The following is a 19,595-nucleotide window of genomic DNA, read 5'->3' on the forward strand; positions in this document are numbered from 1 at the left end:
AATATAACAATGTACTGAATGCTTTGTTGATTAAAAGTGGAATGTAACACATTCACAGTGTATATTATTGCTTCTTTGTCCAGTTTGCCAAGTGTAACTAATGTGAACTTATTCATAGTACACACTATGCTGTTATGAGTGACTGCAGAGTTCCTTTACAATGTTGCAGCTTCATTTTAAAAACAAGTGCACATTTCTTTAGTTGTCCAAAAAACATTTTGTAGGAATTAGGAATCAATTTCAAAATGGATTTTACTTTTTATGTTAAGATTGATAATTCTACAGAAAATTTTAAACCAGAGTTTGGTATTCATATTTTACACTGGCAATACTCTGTAACACTGGGTGCTATAGTTCATATGGACAATAAGATGGAACTCAGCATTATGTGACTATATTAAGGAGATTTTACTTACAAGGAGGTACATGACCCTGGCTTCAAGGAAAGTGTTAATCAAGATATTTGAGTGTTTAGAGATTTTGATATCAATGGTTGAAGTGAATTGGTAAAGCATGATTATAATATGGAACCTCCACTCAAGCATAATCTCACCTTCAGTTATTCTTAAGCATAGGTCACTTATTTATGCTTGAGTCAGCTGATTTCAAAACTCCTATTTCATATCCCCTTGGGACAGCTAAAGAAAGCTTTCTTCACTGCATATATGGGAAATAGCACTCTGAAACCCCTTGCTTGAAATGGAGAAAGGAAAAAAAAAGCCCTCTATATTTCCAGCATTTGCAAACACAATGTATCCAAAATTTCTAAAGTTTACTTAAGCTGCAAATGCACTTAGGTAAATTGATTTAACAAATATTTTTTTCTTTTTCAACTTTATTGAGGAATAATTTATGCATAATAAACTACATGTATTGAAAGTGTACAGTTTGATGAGTTCTGACAAATCATATGCACCTGTCCACGATCAGAATACAGAACGTGTCCATCACCCCACAAAGATTCCTTGTGCTCCTTTGCAGTTCCTCCCTTTTTCTATACTCTATCCTCGCTTCCACTGATCTGCTTTTTAAATTTTTATTTTGTTTTATTTTTAGAGACAGAGTCTTGCTGTGTCACCCAGGCTGGAGTGCAGTGGCATGATCATAGCTCACTGTAATCTCAAACTCCTGGGCTTACGTGATCCTCCTGACTCAGCCTCTGGGGTAGCTAGGACTACAGGCACATGCCACCATGCCTGGCTAATTAAAATTTTTTTTTGAAGAGACAGGGTCTTGCTCTGTTGTCCAGGCTAGTCTCAAACTTCTGGGTTGAAGGGATCCTCCCATCTCAGCCTGATCTCTATTTTATTTGTGCTTTATACAAATGAAATTATATAATATTTACTATTTTGTGCCTGGTTCCTTAATTCTGCATGATGATTTTAAGACTCATCCATATATTGTTGCACATATCAATAGTTCTTTCCTTTATATTGCTGAATAGTATCCTATTGTATAGAAATACCCACATTTTGCTTACCATTCACCTGTTAATGGACATTTGGGTCATTTCCAGTTTGAGGTTCATTCAACACATACTTATTGACGGCTATTACTATCCAGGCAAATGTTCTAAAGAAAAATGGGAGACTGTGGTAAGTAAAATAGTCAAAATCATGGCCAAAATGGAGATTACTGGAGGGGATGGATATTATGTAAACAAATATAAAGTATGCCTGATGAGGAAAATGAAGCAGGATAAGAGAGAAAGGAAATCCATAATTGAGGCAGATTCTGTTTTCTATAGGATGATCAGGAAATGCCTCACTGATGAGATAACCTTTGTACAAGGACCTAAAAGAAGAAAATGAGTGATCCATGTAGACATCTGGGTAAAGAGTACTGAGACTTTAGTGCCTAAAAGTTAAGCTTAAAAGAAAAGTCTTTTTGCCTCACTTTAGCATTCGTGGTTCTAATAGTTATTTTTGGTTCAGTGGTAGGTATTTTTACAACTACTTTCCACATCAGTTTTAACCTGTTGGGAAAGACAGTGGTCTGCTGCCTGCTGCTGCTGCCGCCACACCCAGGGTCTCCTCTGTGGTGGAGGAGCCCTGAACTCTTGTAAAGTTCCTTTGAGGATAATGAATCGTTCAAATGCTTATATAGTGTTAAAGATTTTAGGAATCTTTCAGCTCCTCAGAGGAGCCTATCAGATTCTGACTTTGTCACGTGGGGCAGCTGACCTTTTGCCTTAATAACCTCATTTGTTATAGGATAGTGTCTATTGCTGGACCCATACTGAAAAGGTAAGGATAACTATCCGCAGGGGTGTTAGAGGGTTCCCTGGGGACAGAAGTGTATGAAATGCCCTTGGAAAACTATCTAAGTTACCTTCCTTTTTCTAAACTGGTGGCTGAGCCAGTATGTGGATAGTGAGAATACCAGATTATAGAGAGATTCTTAAGAGCTATCTTTAGTAAATAATTTTTTTTTTTTTAAAAGCATTATCTGTCTCAGCTCTGTCCAATATTGCAGGTATTGAAAGACTTTCAGGATGTCCAATCTCTTCATCTTTGAAAGCAAAATCTAACAACACATAACCTAAACCTAGAATAGACACAGTGTATCTGTGAGTTTCTTTGGGCTGTAACCTTTCCCATAACACTTAAACATAACCATCTTTTACCTTGACTTCCTGAATGTTACCAGCCTTACCAACAGTAGATCCCAGCATTAACCCAATGCTAGTACTTCTTACTTGTTTGATCGTCTATATATATCATTATAGATTCATGTATTTTATTTTATAATTTGGGATTATAATCCAATGCTGTTATTTATTTTGTTGTTCAGATTGTTCCAGTTTTGGCCATTAGTTCTTTCAGGTTGGCTGTTGTGATTCTTTGGCATGCTTCTATCATTTTATTTTTTTCAGCAGTTTCTTACTTTCTGGTATTGTAAAATATTTCAGGCTTATTTTTATTTTCCCTGCCCCAGTCCTAGAATCAGCCAGTTTCCCAAGAATCTCTGGTTCCTTTGATTGGAAAATGGTATTTAGAAGCCAAATGTGAGTACTGGGTTTGTGCTTTGCTGCTGGAGTGTGATTGCTTCCAGGATGTCTGAGTCAATAGGGCTAGGTAATGTATGTATATTAACTCGTGTATACACACGTATCTATAAGTAGTGTCTACCTATTTATCTATTAAACTAACCATGAGTTCATACTGATGTCTCCAACTCTAATCCAACACCACAGGGTTTATTTTATCCTCCCCTTCTGGTTTATTTGCAACTTAAATCTCTTACAGTGAGAAACCTGGCTCCCACAACCTTCTATTTGTTTACTTAGCTGTTCAGCCTTATTATTCATGCAAAGCAATTACTACAAACATTTTAAATGCAATTCTGTATCTAACAGTTTATCTGACCATATATCCACACTGGTATGTAACAGTATTTGCATAAGAACTGTTCATTGAAGCATTGGACTCTCTCCTTCCCTTTTAAACCTTATTAGATTATCTTGGATTTTTAAAAAACCTTTTGTTGTGGATGTTTTCAAGTACATACAATAGTAGGAAAGTATTCTGAACCCTATGAAATCATAGCTCAGCTTTAGCATTTTTTATTTTGCTTATCTTGTTTAATCTGTTCCCCATATTCTTTTTTTTAGTATTTTAAAGCAAATCCCAGAGATCATATCATTTCACCTATAAATACTTCAGTAAGCATTTCAACAGATAAGGTTTTTTTTTTTAAAAAAACAACCACAATGTCATTTTCATACCAAAAATTAATAGTAATTCCTTTATATAATATGATAAAATTTCTCCAACAGTGTGAAAAAAAATCTCTTCACAGTTAGTTTGTTTGAATCAGAATCCATGGTAGATGGAATATTGCCCTGTATCCCCGATCCCTACCAAGATGTCCACATTTTATGCCCTAGAATCTATGTTACCATGTTACTTTATGTGGCAACGGGGACTTTGCAGATGTGATTATGTTAAGGATCTTGAGACGGGAAGGTTATCCTGGATTATCTGGATGTGCTCAGTATATTTACAGTGTTTCCATGTGAGAGGAGTAGGAGGGTCAGAATCACAGAAGGAGATGAGAGCAGAAACAGATGGCAGAGAGATGCCCTTGCTGCAAGGGGGGCACAAGCCGAGGAATGTGGACAGCCTCCACAAGCTGGAAAAGGCAAAAAAATGGGTTAACTCCTAGAGCCTCCAGGAGGAATGTAGTCTGACTGCAATTTAGCCTGTGAGGGCCCTTTTTGGATTTCTAACCCCTAGAAGAGAATAAAGTGTCGTTTTAAGCCACTAAATTTGTGATAATTTGTTACAGCAGCACTAGAAAAATAAAGGATCCAAAATCTACATATCTCATTGGGTTGTCATACATCTTAAATTTCTTTTAACTGATTATAGTTCTATCTCTTTTTATTTTCTGATGTGTCGAAGAAACTGGATCATTCTAGGGCATGTTCTGCATTCTGTATTGGCTCATTTTACCTCCTGGTGTCATTTAACTTGTTCCATATCCTGTATTTCCTAAAAATTAATATTAAAGTATAAAACCTTATTTATAATCAGGTTCAGTTTTGGGGGGAGGCAGTATACTTCATACATGGTGCCTTGTATTTCCTATTACATCACACCAGGAGACAATGAACAGTTGGCCTATCGTTCATACCGCTAACCTGATCTGGCCACCCAAAAGCTTCCATCAATCTTTTACTTAGGGTTTTAGCAGCTATTAATGATTAATACTTATATCCATTAGTTAACTAATTGTTCTAAAATGGTGATGAATTAGTTCTTCTTTAAGGAAGAACTTTCTAAGAGTGACTATTTACTCTGAAATATAGTTTGTATATGGAAACAGAATATATGCTTGATTCCCTTCATTCATGGATTTTTTTTTTTTTTAGAATAGTAAGTTTGTGTGTCCTAAGAAACCTGTAATGGTAACAAAAGAAGTTTTTTTTTATTAGTTTCATTATGAATTCATGGATTTACATATTTGTTGTGTTTTAATCAGTTGGAATCAGTGTTATTTTTCCTGCTCAAATGGTCCTTTGTCAAGTGAAAACCCTTCAAGGTGACTAGCTGGTGTTTTGATGCTAAATTTTGTTCCCATGCCTGTTCTGTCACTCTATTTTATTTCCCGCTCTACAGTATCAGCTGCATGGTTTTAGTTTAGCTTCTCATTAATTCACTTTGAAAATAAAAAGAAAATGTGTGTACATTTTAGTTTCTTTTTTCTTTCTTTTTTTTTCTTTTTTACAAAAGTTAACATATTATATACTCTGATCTACATCTTGTTTTCTTCATTTAATGATACATTCTGGAGATCCCTTCATATAAGTATAAACAGAGATGCCTCATTCCTTTTTACGGCTGTACAGTATTCTGTGTTGGGATATACTATAGTTTAGCCAGTCAGTTCCATATTGATGATTTTTTTTTCTTTCTAGTCTTTGGGAAAGTATGGGTATATTCCCGTATATACTTGCTATGATGTTGTAAGGTATTTTCTCCTTGGGACCGTGGCTTTTGATTTTGTCAGTGAGTTCTGGGACTGAGAATTGGCTCAGGTCTTGGAAACCAAACATGGGATTTCATTTTTTTTGTTGGTGGTGGTTACCATCAGCCTCTTGTTTCATCCGTCTTTGATTTCTTTTGATCAGTTAGATTGAGCAATACCCTTATTGGCTTCCCATCTATCTGGCACCATGGGTACCATGCCCTATTAAAAAGTCTGTATCTTTCTGTGGTTCAGGGAACTTTCACAGTGATCTGCTATTGCTTGTGATAATTGTGCCTACCTTGCTTCTAAAGGCTTATGAGTTTGGCAAGCAGATGGTATTTTCACTTCACTTAGTGTAGGCCATTTTGTTTTGTTTTTTTGGTTCTGAGAGTCACCCTGTCAGCATGGTAGCAGTGTCTCTTGGAGTTCTTGCCAGGTGACTACATACTATATCCTCGGAGAGTGCCATAAACTCAGAGCCTGAAGGAGAACCTGCTTTCTAAAGTGATAAGGAATGAGATGGTGAAAGGAGTACCATAATCATTTAGAAACTCCGTGTTGGCTATCCTCTACAGGCCATAGCTGATAGTAAGAGAGAGAATGTCACACAACTAGTCTTACTGATAGCAATGGGGATAACAGGCTTCCAAAATTATAGAAGCCAGGTGACAAAGCTAAGCTGTCTGAACAGGAAAAATCTAGAAACAAACTGAATGTTCATCAATATGGGACTGGTTAATTAAATTATAGTAGCCATAATCTCTGTGGTAATACATTCTATGAGGTAGATCTATATGTACATTAAGTCCTCACTTAACATTGTCACTAGGTTCTTGGAAACTGTGACTTTAAGGGAAATGATATATAACAACATAAATTTTTACCATAGGCTAATTGATATAAACAAGAATTAAGTTTCTATAACATAGTTCTGGTCATGAAAACATCACCAAATTTCTCAATAAAGACCAAACACTTCTAATACTAGACATTGAAATAAATGTGAACTATATATATGTATAAGAAAGATTAATAAAAATAAGTAAGATAACTATTTACCCAGTTATTTCAGTTCAAGGTCACAGGAGGCCAGAACCAATCTCTGCAGCTCAGGGTATAAGGTGGGAACCAACCCTCGACAGAGTGCCATCCCATTGCAGGACATACTCACACATGTCCCTAAACTCATCCTGGAACCATTTAGACACACCAGTTCACCTAATGTGCACATTTTTGGGATTGGGAGAAAACTCACAAAGATGGGAGAACATGCTAACTTCACATGGCCCTGGCTGGGAATCAATTTTTTTTTTTCTCATCAATGTTATAATGAAATGACATTATTTGAGGACCTGCTGTACCACTATAGAAAAATCTTCAAGTACATGAAAAAAAATTGCAGATTAGGCTGGGCACGGTGGCTCATGCCTATAATCCCAGCACTTTGGGAGGCCAAGGCAGGCGGATTGCTTGAGTCCAGGAGTTCAAGACCAGCTTGGGCAACATGGTGAAATCCCATCTCTACTAAAAACACAAAAAATTAGCCAGGTATGGTGGTCAGCATGCCTGTAGTCCCAGCTACTTGGGAGGCTGAGCCCGGGAGGTCGAGGCTGCAGTGAACTGAGATCACGCCACTGCATTCCAGCCTGGGCAACCAGAGTGAGACTCTGTCTCAAAAAACCAAAAAAACAAAAATTACAGATTTAATATATAGAGTATAATCTCAGTTGTATATAAACAAAGGATATTTTATGTTTACATTTTTGAATTTGCATAGAAAATTCCTGGACGTCTACAAAAAAAAAAAAAAAAAACCTGGAAAATATGATTAGAAGCTGAAAAGGGATAAAGGTATTTTTTACTTTTAATTTTATGCCCTCTCTACTGTTTTGACATTTTTATGACAAGTACTATTGATTTTATATTTTTTAAAAATGATATTGCTGTTGAACCAACTGGTGATTATTGTTCCTTGGAGTTTTGCTCTCCTTTCATACCTCATCCACTTGATCAGCCCTCTCGGGAAAAAGGTAACAGCCCAGAGTTAGGTCCTGAAACCCAGGCACTGTGATTTATGTTGATTACCAGCCTCACAATATCCATTTAGCTTCAGTTCTCTCTGGGCTTCTGTCACATTGTGGAGACCCCAATATCCCTAGGAGTCATGAACAATGACTAGGGTCTTGCTGTTTCTGTGCAATTAGACCAAAGTTTTTGGAGAAATACACAAGTGAAAATGTGGGGAGAACAGCTTATAATTGTGCATCTTTGGACTGACTTAATTTCCATTATTTGGCCAAATAATCCAATTTAGTGTGTTTTTAAGTGAATATTGGTACATTCATTCTTTTTCCATTTTATACAGCATTATTTTGATCATAATTCAACTTTTTTTTCCTTTTTTTTTTTTTTTTTTTTTGAGACAGAATCTTGCTCTTTTCCCCAGGCTGGAGTGCAGTGGCGCAATCTCAGCTCACTGCAACCTCCGCCTCCTGGATTCAAGCTGTTCTCCCACCTCAGCCTCCCGAGTAGCTGGGACTATAGGTACATGCTACCACTCCCGGCTAATTTTTGTATCTTTTGGTAGAGACGGGTTTTCAGCATGTTGGCCAAGCTATTTTTGAATTCTTGACCTCAAGTGATTCACCTACCTTGGCCTCCCAAAGTGCTAGGATTACAGGCATGAGCCAATGCGCCAGGCTAGGTCATAATTCAACTTTTAAGGAACACAGTGTTAATACAATTTCATAGATGAAACTATAACCACTAAAAAGATTAATAGAACTTAATAACATTCTGGGTGGAATAATTATTTGGTTTAATTCTTAAATTGGTATTTGGAATTAAAATGCTAAGGTGATTATTGCCTTAGAAATTTGCTTATAAATAGTAAACAGTAAATAAATGGAGAATATGCAAGTTAACATCTATCACCTTCCTTCTCCCTAGTAATGTAGCAAGTAAGATTCTAATTTAAAATACTAATTTAGGTGGCTCACACCTGTAATCTCAGCACTTTGGAAGGCCAAGAGGGGCGGCTCACTTGAGGTCAGGAGTTCAAGACCAGCCTGGCCAACACAGTGAAACCTCATCTCCACTAAAAATACAAAAATTAGCCAGGTGTGGTGGTGGGCACCTGCAATCCCAGCTACTTGGTAGGCTGAGGCAGGAGACTTGCTTGAACCGGGGAGGCAGGGGCTGCAGTAAGCTGAGACTGCGCCACTGCACTCCAGCCCGGAGGACAGAGGGAGATGTTATCTCAAAAAGAAAAATAATAATAATATTAAAATAAATAAATAAATAAATAAAACTAATTTAAACCTGATCTGTTTCTGACATCTCATCAGCTTTTCTCCCAAATAAGGCAGGAAATAAAAATGTGCACACCTGTCAAAGCTTAAGTTAACACAATCCTACAAAACAAACAAAAATACTATGTATATTGAGCAGACAACTAAAAGCTAGTGTTAAACCCCTGGGGAAATAAATAGGCTAATTATGCCTTGGTATGTTTCTTGAGAGCTTTTCATTTTTTTTCACATAAATTAGATATTCTGAGATCTCTGCCAGGAAATTGATATAACTTTTCCAGTATCAAACACAGATAAAATCCTTGTCTACATGTTTTCCCAAGTAGGTCATTCATTAATCTGACATGCTCTACTTTGTTTACACAGAGCAGAGTAACATTTCAGCTTTTAGTTATACATTTGGTTTCTGCCTTGCTAAGAAGGATTCAGTTGTTTTCAGTATAATCTCATTGTCTTTAATGAAAACGCAGCAAGGACCATGATATGGTTTGGCTCTGTGTCTCCACCCAAGTGTCATGTTGAATTGTAATCCTTGGTGTTGGGGGAGGGTCCTGGTGGGAGGTGATTGGATCATGGGAGCGGATTCCCCACCTGCTGCTGTTCTCGTGATAGTGGATTATCACGAGATCTGGTTGTTTAAAAGTGTGTAGCACTTCCCCTTGCTCTCTTGCTTTCTCCTGCTGCCATGTGAAGAAGGTATTTGCTTCCCCTTTGCCTTCCACCATGATTGTAAGTTTCCTGAGGCCTTCCATTCATGCTTCCTGTTAAGCCTGCAGAACTGTGAATCAGTTAAATTTCTTTTCTTCATAAATTACCCAGTCGCGGGTAGTTCTTTATAGCAGTGTGAGAATGAACTAATACAGACTAGTAATAGCAAACTGCATTATAACTGAGACCACCATCCAGTTCAAGCTTGTATTTCAGCTACTACAAGTCCTGATGGATGATCCCACAACCTAATTATTTTTATAGTCAAGACACTCATAAGCACCTGCCATAGATTTAACATCAAAACTGTCAATTTTCTAGATTTTCCTTTCAGAAGCATCCTAGGCTCTTGGACATAGTAGTAAAAGGAAAAGTCATGGCTCTTTCGTGCTGTGTGTGTCAAACCTTCCTTGCTGGCACCAGTTCTGGTTGGTGAGAGGCAGTCTAGACTAGACACTGTCTAAAGTTTGGAGTTGTTAAAGGGGCTATTTGGGAGGTATCTTGAAAATACTTAATGCTTCTCTTTGCTTTCACCAAGGCAAAGAAATAAACCTTTTAGAATTCACAAAGGGAGGAAAGAAGAACAAAAGGGCAATCATCAGAGGCAGTGGTTTGGATGATAAGCAAGTCTGTTGTCTTCCTGTCACTTCTGTTGTTCCTGTGCTGGATGTCTTCCCGTTGCACACTCCTCCCTTATCTACCCTGCTTTCTGTCCAGAGAGGCTGACCTGTTTTAGATTAAATCAATGGTTTTCCAAATGTGGCCCCCGGATAATCAGCATCACCTGGGGACTTGCTGGAAGTGCAAGTTTTCAGGCCCCATCTCAGACCTCTTGAATCATAAACTCTGGGGGTGGGACCCAGGAATCTGTGCTTCGACAAACTGGCCAAGTGATTCTGAAGCATTCTAACCTTTGAGAATCATTAGATTACAAAATTAAGCTCCTTTGTGGCCTCTAGTTGGTTTTGGTCAGTGGGAAGCATCAATAGGAAATCTGAGGGAGGGAGGAGAATGTGGTCTGGACATTTATTTTCCCAGCTCTCTCCCTGTGAGGTCACTGGCATTTGGCCACATTCCTCTAATGGAGGCCACATCTTCTGCCAGGAGGATTTGCAGGTCATAGTAACCTTTCCTCCTCTTGAGGCTCTTGCTGTGGCTAGCCTCACGGGTGCTACATTCTTCCTTAATAGCTTCTCTAAAATCTGCCCACACTTGTTGTAAATAGTCACTTTAATGAACTCTTCTTGATGATCTTATTTGAGTATAGTTGATACAGTTCCCAGTGCAATTTTTGTAATGTTTTTAAGTGACTCTTTACTTTCGTGAATACCCTCTTTTCCCTTACTTCATGGCATTGTTGGGAGGACTAAATGAATTAATAAGCTTATCACAGTGTCTGGTTCATAGGCAGACAATATATGGTAGTTATTTGTAGAGGTGTTACAGTGTTTTTGCTGTATGCAGCCATGAGATATCAAAATGTAAATGTCTTTAACAGTTGCACCTCAGTCCCTTGGCCATCTGGTATTACAGTTGATTTTCATATTGATTAACTGATTTCAGGTGGAGGCATAATCAGAACCATGAAAAAGTTCAACAGTTTGGAGATTAAACATTAAAACCCAATTTTAAATCATCAGAACCAAAATGCCATTAAACTTGATAATTAAGTGATTATTATCTAATTTATAAAACATGTAGAAAGGTTTGCAGTTCCTTATAAACAGCTGTTGTTGCTCCTCAATGGATTCTAAGTTTACTGGCACTACTGTGAACTTCTCACTAATAATAAGACATCATGAAATGATGGGTGTGATCACCCAAATAGGTAAAAAATTAAGTGGAGAGTATGAGGGGGTCTTAACAGTGACTTTTATCTCAATATGTCTGCTTTGTCCAGGGCGAGCTTCTAGGGTATGTGACCTATACAGTCACACAGGGTCCTGCACCCAAAGTGACTATGGTTTGATTTAATGATTTGTTTGGAATTTTTAACAATTTTTTAACAGTGGGCCCCACATTTTCACTTTGCATTGCCCTGTAGATTATGCAGTTGGTTCTTGCTCTGCCGTATTCATATTTGTTCAAGATGACCCAGTTAAGTATGATTACTATCAAAAATAAAGTGACTGTATTATCATACCTATTAATAATTACTTTATTCATTTTGGTCTCCAGATGAAAGTTTCTAAAACTTCAGCTCTCACAGTATTAAACAAATATGTTCATCTCAAAGATTGAAACATAGTTTCACCTGTATCACTATTTCTAATTAAATATAACAGATAAGGAAACAGATAAGATCCAGTACACAAAATCGGCAGCATTATGTTGAAAATACTGAGAAGTTAAGGTGCTAACAGGAACTGCTATTGTATTTCATCAGGCAACCAAGCCATAAAGGTTCTGACTCAAAACTACAGACACAAATGAAAAATGCTTTTCTTTGTATAGATTTCCTTTGAGAGTAAAATAAGGAATAGTAGATATCCTTGGTAGCTCAGCAACAGGTAAGTTGCATCTAAACAATAACTTTGTTAATCAGAGACGATCTTCCCTGAATAACCTAAAATTATTATTACTAATTAAAATTTTTTTTGAGATGGAGTCTCGCACTATCGCCCAGGGTGGAGTGCAGAGGCATGATCTCTACTCAGGACAACCTCTGCCTCCTGGGTTTAAGCGATTCTCCTGCCTCTGCCTTCTAAGTAGCTGGCATTACAGGTGACTGCCACCATGCCTGGCTAATTTTTTGTATTTTTAGTAGAGACAGGGTTTCACTATGTTGGCCAGGCTGGTCTTGAACTCCTGACCTCATAATCCATCCACCTTGGCCTCCCAAAGTGCTGGGATTACAGGCATGAGCCACCGCACCCGGCCCCTAAAATTATTTTTTTTTCTTTTAAGTTTTGGGATACATCTGCAGGATGTGCAGGTTTGTTACATAGGCAAACATGTGCTGTGGTGGTTTGCTGCACCTACCAACCCATCACCTAGGTATTATCTTTCTTGATGCTCTCCCTCCCCCACCCCGCCTCCAACAGACCCCAGTGTGTGTTTTTATCCTCCCTGTGTCCATGTGTTTTCATTGTTCAGCTGTCAGTTATAAGTGAGAACATGTGGTGTTTGCTTTTTGTTCCTGCATTAGTTTGCTGAGGGTAATGGCTTCAAGCACCATCCATGTCCCTGCAAAGGACATGATCTGGTTCCTTTTTATGGCGGCACAGTATTCCATGGTGTACATGTACCACATTTTCTTTATCCAGTCTATCATTGATGGGCATTTAGGTTGATTCCATGTCTTTGCTATTGTGAATAGTGCTGCAGTGAACATATGCATGCATGTATCTTTATAATAGAATGATTTCTATTCCTTTGGGTATATACTCAGTAATGGGATTGCTGGGTCAAATGGTATTTCTGGTTCTAGGTTTTGAGGAATCGTCACACTGTCTTCCACAATGGTTGAACTATTTACATTCCCACCAACAGTGTAAAAGCATTCCTATTTCTCCACAGCCTCACCAGCATCTGTTTCTTGACTTTTTAATAGTCACCATTCTGACTGGCATGAGATGGTATCTAATTGTGGTTTTGATTTGCATTTCTCTGATGCCTGGTGATACTGAGCTTTTTTTCATATATTTTTTGGCTGCATAAATGTCTTTTGAGAAGTGGCTGTTTATGTCCTTTGCCCTAACCTAAAATTATTGATGAAAATAGAAATATTGAGTTTGAGAATAAACTTTTTCTACAGGGTTGGGACTTGGTTATGAAAATGGAAGTAATTTCTGGTTAAAAATTTATTTCCTGAAGGAATAAATATCTAATACCTGACATAAGAGTGACTCAGAATGTCAGTGTTTCCCTTTTTGGCATCCAATGAACAAATCTTAGAAAAGGTTACATGAGCCAATTAACAGCCTTTTCCCAACATGGTGAAGAAACACTATTCAGTTATGGTTTGCACTGCAGGCTCTCTTACCGTCTTTACTCTGACCAGTCCCTGTGAGACATGGCATTAGTATACAATTGAATCCATTGAAATAATTCATTCCATTATATATCATAATACAAGGGACCTTGCCATGGCAAGTCAAGAAATCTCACTACCCGAAGCAGCTGTGGGCTGAAAGAATGTCAAGGCTTGCAGGGACAGATATATTGGATGCTTACAATGTGTGGGTAGAATTGTGAGGCCTTATCCTGGTGCTTGGATACATCATCTAGAATTGAATGCTGAAGTCTTTGTCTTTCAGTGCTTTCTTAGCATTTACAGCTTTTCTCCTGTACTGTTTGACTGGACTTCACTAAAGGAAATTTATAACACTCAATATCAGTTTTCTCATTAAGCAAACCACCCAACCAGTGTTTTAAAGGGAAAAAAAGTGATATATCATTCCTTCCTCATAAATCACTAAAGTGGACCCATTGAGCACTCACAGACTGATGAAAATGTGCTTCGGGAGGCCAAGGCAGGAGGATGGCTTGAAGCCAGGAGTTCAAGACTAGCCTGGACAACATAGTGAGACCTGTCTCTACCATTTTTTAAATACAAAAATTAGCCAGGGGTGGTGGTATGTACCTGTAGTTTTAGCGACTCAGGATGCTGAGGCGAGAGAGGATTGCTTGAGCCCAGGATTTTGAGGCTGCAGTGAGCTATGTTTGCATCACTACACTCCAGCCTGGGTGATAAAGTGAGATCCTGTCTCAAAAAAAGAAGGATAACAAAAGAAAGAAAGGAAGAAAGAAAAGAAGGAAGGAAGAAAAAAGATATGCCATACTAACACTAATCTAAAGTAAGATGTAGTGGTTATAGCAAACAAAATAGATCACAGAGCAAAGAATATTACTGGGGATAAAGAGAGTCATTTCTATAACTGGGTCAGTTTGTCAAGGGGACATAACATTTCTAACTGTTTATTTGCCTAATAGACTTCAAAAATACATGAAACAAAAACTGATAGAACTGAAAGAAAAAAATAGACAAATCCACAATTTCAACCAGAAATTTCAACCCTGTCTCCATATTGATAGAACAAGTAGAAAAACATCAGTAAGGATATAGAAGACTTGAACAACATTATCAAATAATGACAATATTTACATAATATTAGACTCAACAGCAGGATACAGATTCTCTTCAAGCATACACAACATTTGCCTACATTGATCATATTATGGGCTGTTAAATAAGTCTCAATAAATTTAAAAAGATTCAAATCATAAAGTGTATGTTTTCAGTCAACAATGGAATTAGAATTCAGTAAAAGAGCTATCAGGAAAATTCCAAGTATTTGGAAATTAAATTACTTCTAAATGACCTATGGGCCAAAAAAAGAAAAAAAAAAAAAAAGAGACAAGAAAGGAAATAACGTCCTTGAACTGAATAAAAATGAATACACAACGTATTGAAATTTGTGGGATGCAGTTAAAGTAATGCTTAGAGAGAAGTTTATAGCACTAAAATGCCTATATTAGTGAAGATCTTAAATGAGTGACCTCAGCTTCTCTTTTATAAAAACAGAAAAAAAAATCAAATTAAAACTAATCAGAAAAAGGAAAAAATGATAAGAGCAAAATCAATTAAATAGAAAATAAACAAAAAGAGGAAAATAAATGAAACCACACCAGATTCTTAGAGAAAATCAATAAAATTGATAAGTCTCTAGTCAAACTGATCAGGAAAAAAGAAAACATGAATTGCCAATACCCATAATGATAGAGATGACAACTACAGATTCCACAGATATTAAGAAAAGGTAGACAGATAGATAGATATAATAAGGGAATATTATGACAAACTTTATGGTAATAAATTTGAAAACATAGATGAGATGGATAAATTCTTTGAAAGACAAACTACCAAAGCTCACTCAAGAAGAAATAGATAACCTGAATACCCCTGTAGGCTTGGATGAATTTTATGAAACATTTGAGGAAGAAATAATACTAGTTGTACATGGAGTCTTTCAGAAAATTGAAGCAGAGGATATATGTTTTAATTAATTCTATGAGAACAACATTATCCTGATACCAAAACCACACAAAGACATTACAAGAAAGCCATAGACCAATATCTATCATAGACATAGATTAAAACATTCTTAAAACTTTAGCAAATCAATTCCAACTATACATAAAAAGGATAATATCTAGTGACCAAGTATCCCAGGGATGCAAAGTTGCTTTGAAATTTGAAGATTAATGGAGATAACTTCATTTTCCTATCTACTCTGATATGGCACATGCCAATTTTCCTAGATTATTTCCTCTGGAATGAATGTATCCTCTTAAAGATCTGACTAAATAAAAAATTATTCTTCCCAAGGTGGCATAGAAGTCTTTTTAAAAGCCATGTTGACTTTAGCTAGGCAAAGTTTTGCTTTTTAAACAAACAAAAAAACAAAGATCTAGCACTATTGTGGGATTCAATAGAACTCTTACATATTACGACTTAAACATTCCTTTTTTATTACTTTTCTGTTGCTCTGTAACAAATTACCACAAATGCATTGACTTAAAATAACACACATTTATTATCTTACAGTTCCTGTGTATCAGGAATCTGGGAATGGCTTAGCTGGATCCTCTGCTTAGGGTTTCACAAGGTTATAATCAAAGTGTTGGCTGGGTTGCAGTCTTATCTGGAGGTTTGACTAGGGAATAATCTGTTTCCAAGCTCACTCAAGTTGTTAACTGCATGAATTTCTTTGTGACTGTAGGGCTGAGGGCCCTGTCTTCTTGTGTGACGTCAATTGGAAGTCACCCTCAGCTCATAGCAGCTGCCTGTAGGTCCTCAGGCTGTCCATAGTTCCTTATTGTGCAGTCTTTCCCAGCATGGCTGTTTAATTCATAAAGTCAATAAGAAGAGTCTGTGGAGTAAGTCTGCTAGCAAGATAGAGTGGAATGTAACATAACATAATCACAGGAGTGACAGGAAATTTCATTATCATTGTCATATTTTATTGGCTAGAAGACCACATTCAAGCAGAGGGAATTATACAAGCATAAACAATAGGAGGCAGGGATAACGTAGGGTCAATTCACAATCTGCCTGCAACATATGCTTAAAGGACTTTAGGCAGTAATAGATTCTAAAACAAAACTAATTGGATCCAATAATGTATAAAACGAATTATACAACATGACCAAGTGAGATTTATCTCACGTATAAAAGGCAGTACAACATTCAAAAATCAATCACAGTAGTCTCTCCCCGCATCCTCCTGCCATTCAGTTTCACTTTCCTCAGTTTCACTTACCTGTGGTCAACCCTGGTTAGAAAATATTACATGGAAAATTCCAGAAATAAACAACTCATAAATCTTAAATTGCGTGCTATTCTGAGTAGCAGGAAGAAATCTCACACTGTTCTGCTGTATCCCACCTGGAACATGAATCATCCCTTTGTTCAATGTATTCATGCTGTATATGCTACCTGTCCATTATCCACTTAGTAGCTATCTCAGTTATCAGATTGACTATGCTGATATCACAGTATTTTTGTTCAATTAATCCTTATTTTACTTAATAATCACCCCAAAGTACAAGCGTAGTGATGCTGGTAATTTGGATATACCAAAGAGTAGCTGTAGAGTGCTTTGTTGAAGTGAAGAGGTAAACATTCTTGACTTAATAAGGAAAAAAAAAAGTATGCTGAGGTTACCAAGAACTATGGCAAGAATGAATCTTCTAACCAGGAAATTGTGAAGAAGGAAAAATAAACATGTGCTAGTTTTGCTGTCATACCTCAAACAGCAAAAGTTCTTGCCACAATGTATGATAAACACTAGATAAGATGGAAAAGACATTAAGTGTGTGAGCAGAAGACATGTACAGTAATGTGTTCCAGTTGACAGCAAGAAGGTTAGGTACTATTCAAAATTTCAAGCATCTACTGGGAGGGTCTTGGAATGTGTGTCCCTTGGATAAGGCAGGGGGACTATTGCTGTAATGTCATTCATCACATCAATAGCTAAAGAAGGAAAATCACACGATCATCTTGATAGATGCAGAAAAAGTATTTGATAAAATGCAAGAATCAATCATGATAAAAATTCTCAGTAAACTAGGAATAGAGCGGAACTACTTCAACTTGATACAAGAGTATCTGCAAAAAACCTACAGCTAACATTATACTTAATAGTGAGAAACCAGAAGCTTTGCCACTAGGACTAAACAAGATAAGGATGTTCCCTCTTAACCACTGCTTTTCAGCGTCATTCTGGAAGTCATAGGTAGTACAATAAGACAAGAAAAGGAAGGAAAATGTGTAATGATTGAAAAGGAAGAAATAAAACTGTCTTTTTTTGCATTTGATATAAATGTCTATGTAGATAATTCAAAAGAATTGACAAAAAATCCTGGAACTAATAAGAGATTACAGAAAGGTTGCAGGACACAAGGCTGATATACAAAATGTAATCACTTTCCAGCAATGAACAAATGGAATTTGAAATTAAAAACATAATACCATTTATATTAGCACCTCCAAAAAAAACTTAGGTATAAATCTAATAAAATATGTATAAGATATGAGGAGAACTATAAAACTCTGAAAAAAAATCAAAGAACTAAATAAATGGAAAGATATTCCATGCTCATGTATAGAAGATTCAATGTTGTCAAGACGTCAGTTTTGCTGAGTTTGATACACAGATTGAATTCAGTCCCAATCAAAATCCCAGAAAGTGCTGGGCGCGGTGGCTTATGCCTGTAATCCCAGCACTTTGGGAGGCCGAGACAGGCAGATCATGAGGTGAAGAGATCAAGACCATCCTGGCTAACACGGTGAAACCCCGCCTCTACTAAAAATACAAAAAAAATAGCCGGGCGTGGTGGTGGGCGCCTGTAGTCCCAGCTACTCGGGAGACTGAGGCAAGAGAATGGCATGAACCCGGGAGGCAGAGCTTGCAGTGAGCCAAGATCGCACCACTGCTTTCCAGCCTGGGTGACAGAGTGAGACTCCATCTCAAAAAAAAAAAAAAAAAAATTCCCAGAAAGTTATTTTGTGGATGTTATCAAACTGATTCTAAGTTTATTCGGAGAGACAAAAGACTCATAATAGCCAACATAACATTGAAGGAGAAGATCAAAGTTGGAGGACTGACCCTACCTGACCAAAACTTGCTATGAAGTTACAGTGATCAAGGCAGAATGGTATTAGCAAAATAATAGACAAATGCAGCAGTGGAACAGAATAGAGAAACCAGAAATTGACCCACATAAAGTTGACTGATCTTTGACAAAGGAGTAAAGGTAGTTTGATGGTGAAAACATAGTCTTTTCAGCAAATGGTGTTGGAACAACTGGACATGCAAAAAAAAAAAAAAGAGAGAATCCAGACACAATCCTATACCCATCACAAAAATTAACTCGAAATGGATCATATGTGACAATGTTTTGTGGACAATGTGAAATGGGAAACTATAAAGCTTAAATCTATATGACCTGGGTTTGGTGATGACTTTTTAGATATGACATTAATGGCACCAACAGGATGATCCATGAAAGAAATAATTGACTAGACTTTATTAAAATGAAAAATTTCTGCTATGAGAAAGATACCTTCAAAAGAGTAAAACAAGAGGCCACAGACTGGGGAAAAATTTTTGCAAAAGACGTATCTGGTAAAGGACTCTTATCCAAAATTTGCACAGGACTTTTAAAACTGAACAATAAAAAAAACAAATTGATTTAAAAAAATGATCCAAAGACCTTAACAGACGCCTCACCAAATATGCATATGATGTAAATAAGCATGAAAAGATGATCCACCTTTTATCATCAGGGAAATGCAAATTAAAACAACAGTAAAATACCATTACACAAATCTTAAAATGGCCCAGATCCAGAACACTAACAACATCAAATACTGGTAAGGATGTGATGGAATAAGACTTCTTATTCATTGCTGCTGGGAATGCAAAAGGGTTATAGCCACTTTGGAAGACAGTTTGGCAGTTTCTTACACAAGTAAACATACTCTTACCATACAATCCAACAGTCATGCTCCTTTGTATTTACCCAAGTGAGGTGAAAACTTGCCACACAAAAGCTGGCATGCAGATGTTTATTATAACAGCTTTATTCGTAATT

Source organism: Trachypithecus francoisi, unplaced genomic scaffold, assembly GCF_009764315.1.
Source record: "Trachypithecus francoisi isolate TF-2019V2 unplaced genomic scaffold, Tfra_2.0 Lachesis_group19, whole genome shotgun sequence".
Classification (NCBI taxonomy): Eukaryota; Metazoa; Chordata; class Mammalia; order Primates; family Cercopithecidae; genus Trachypithecus; species Trachypithecus francoisi.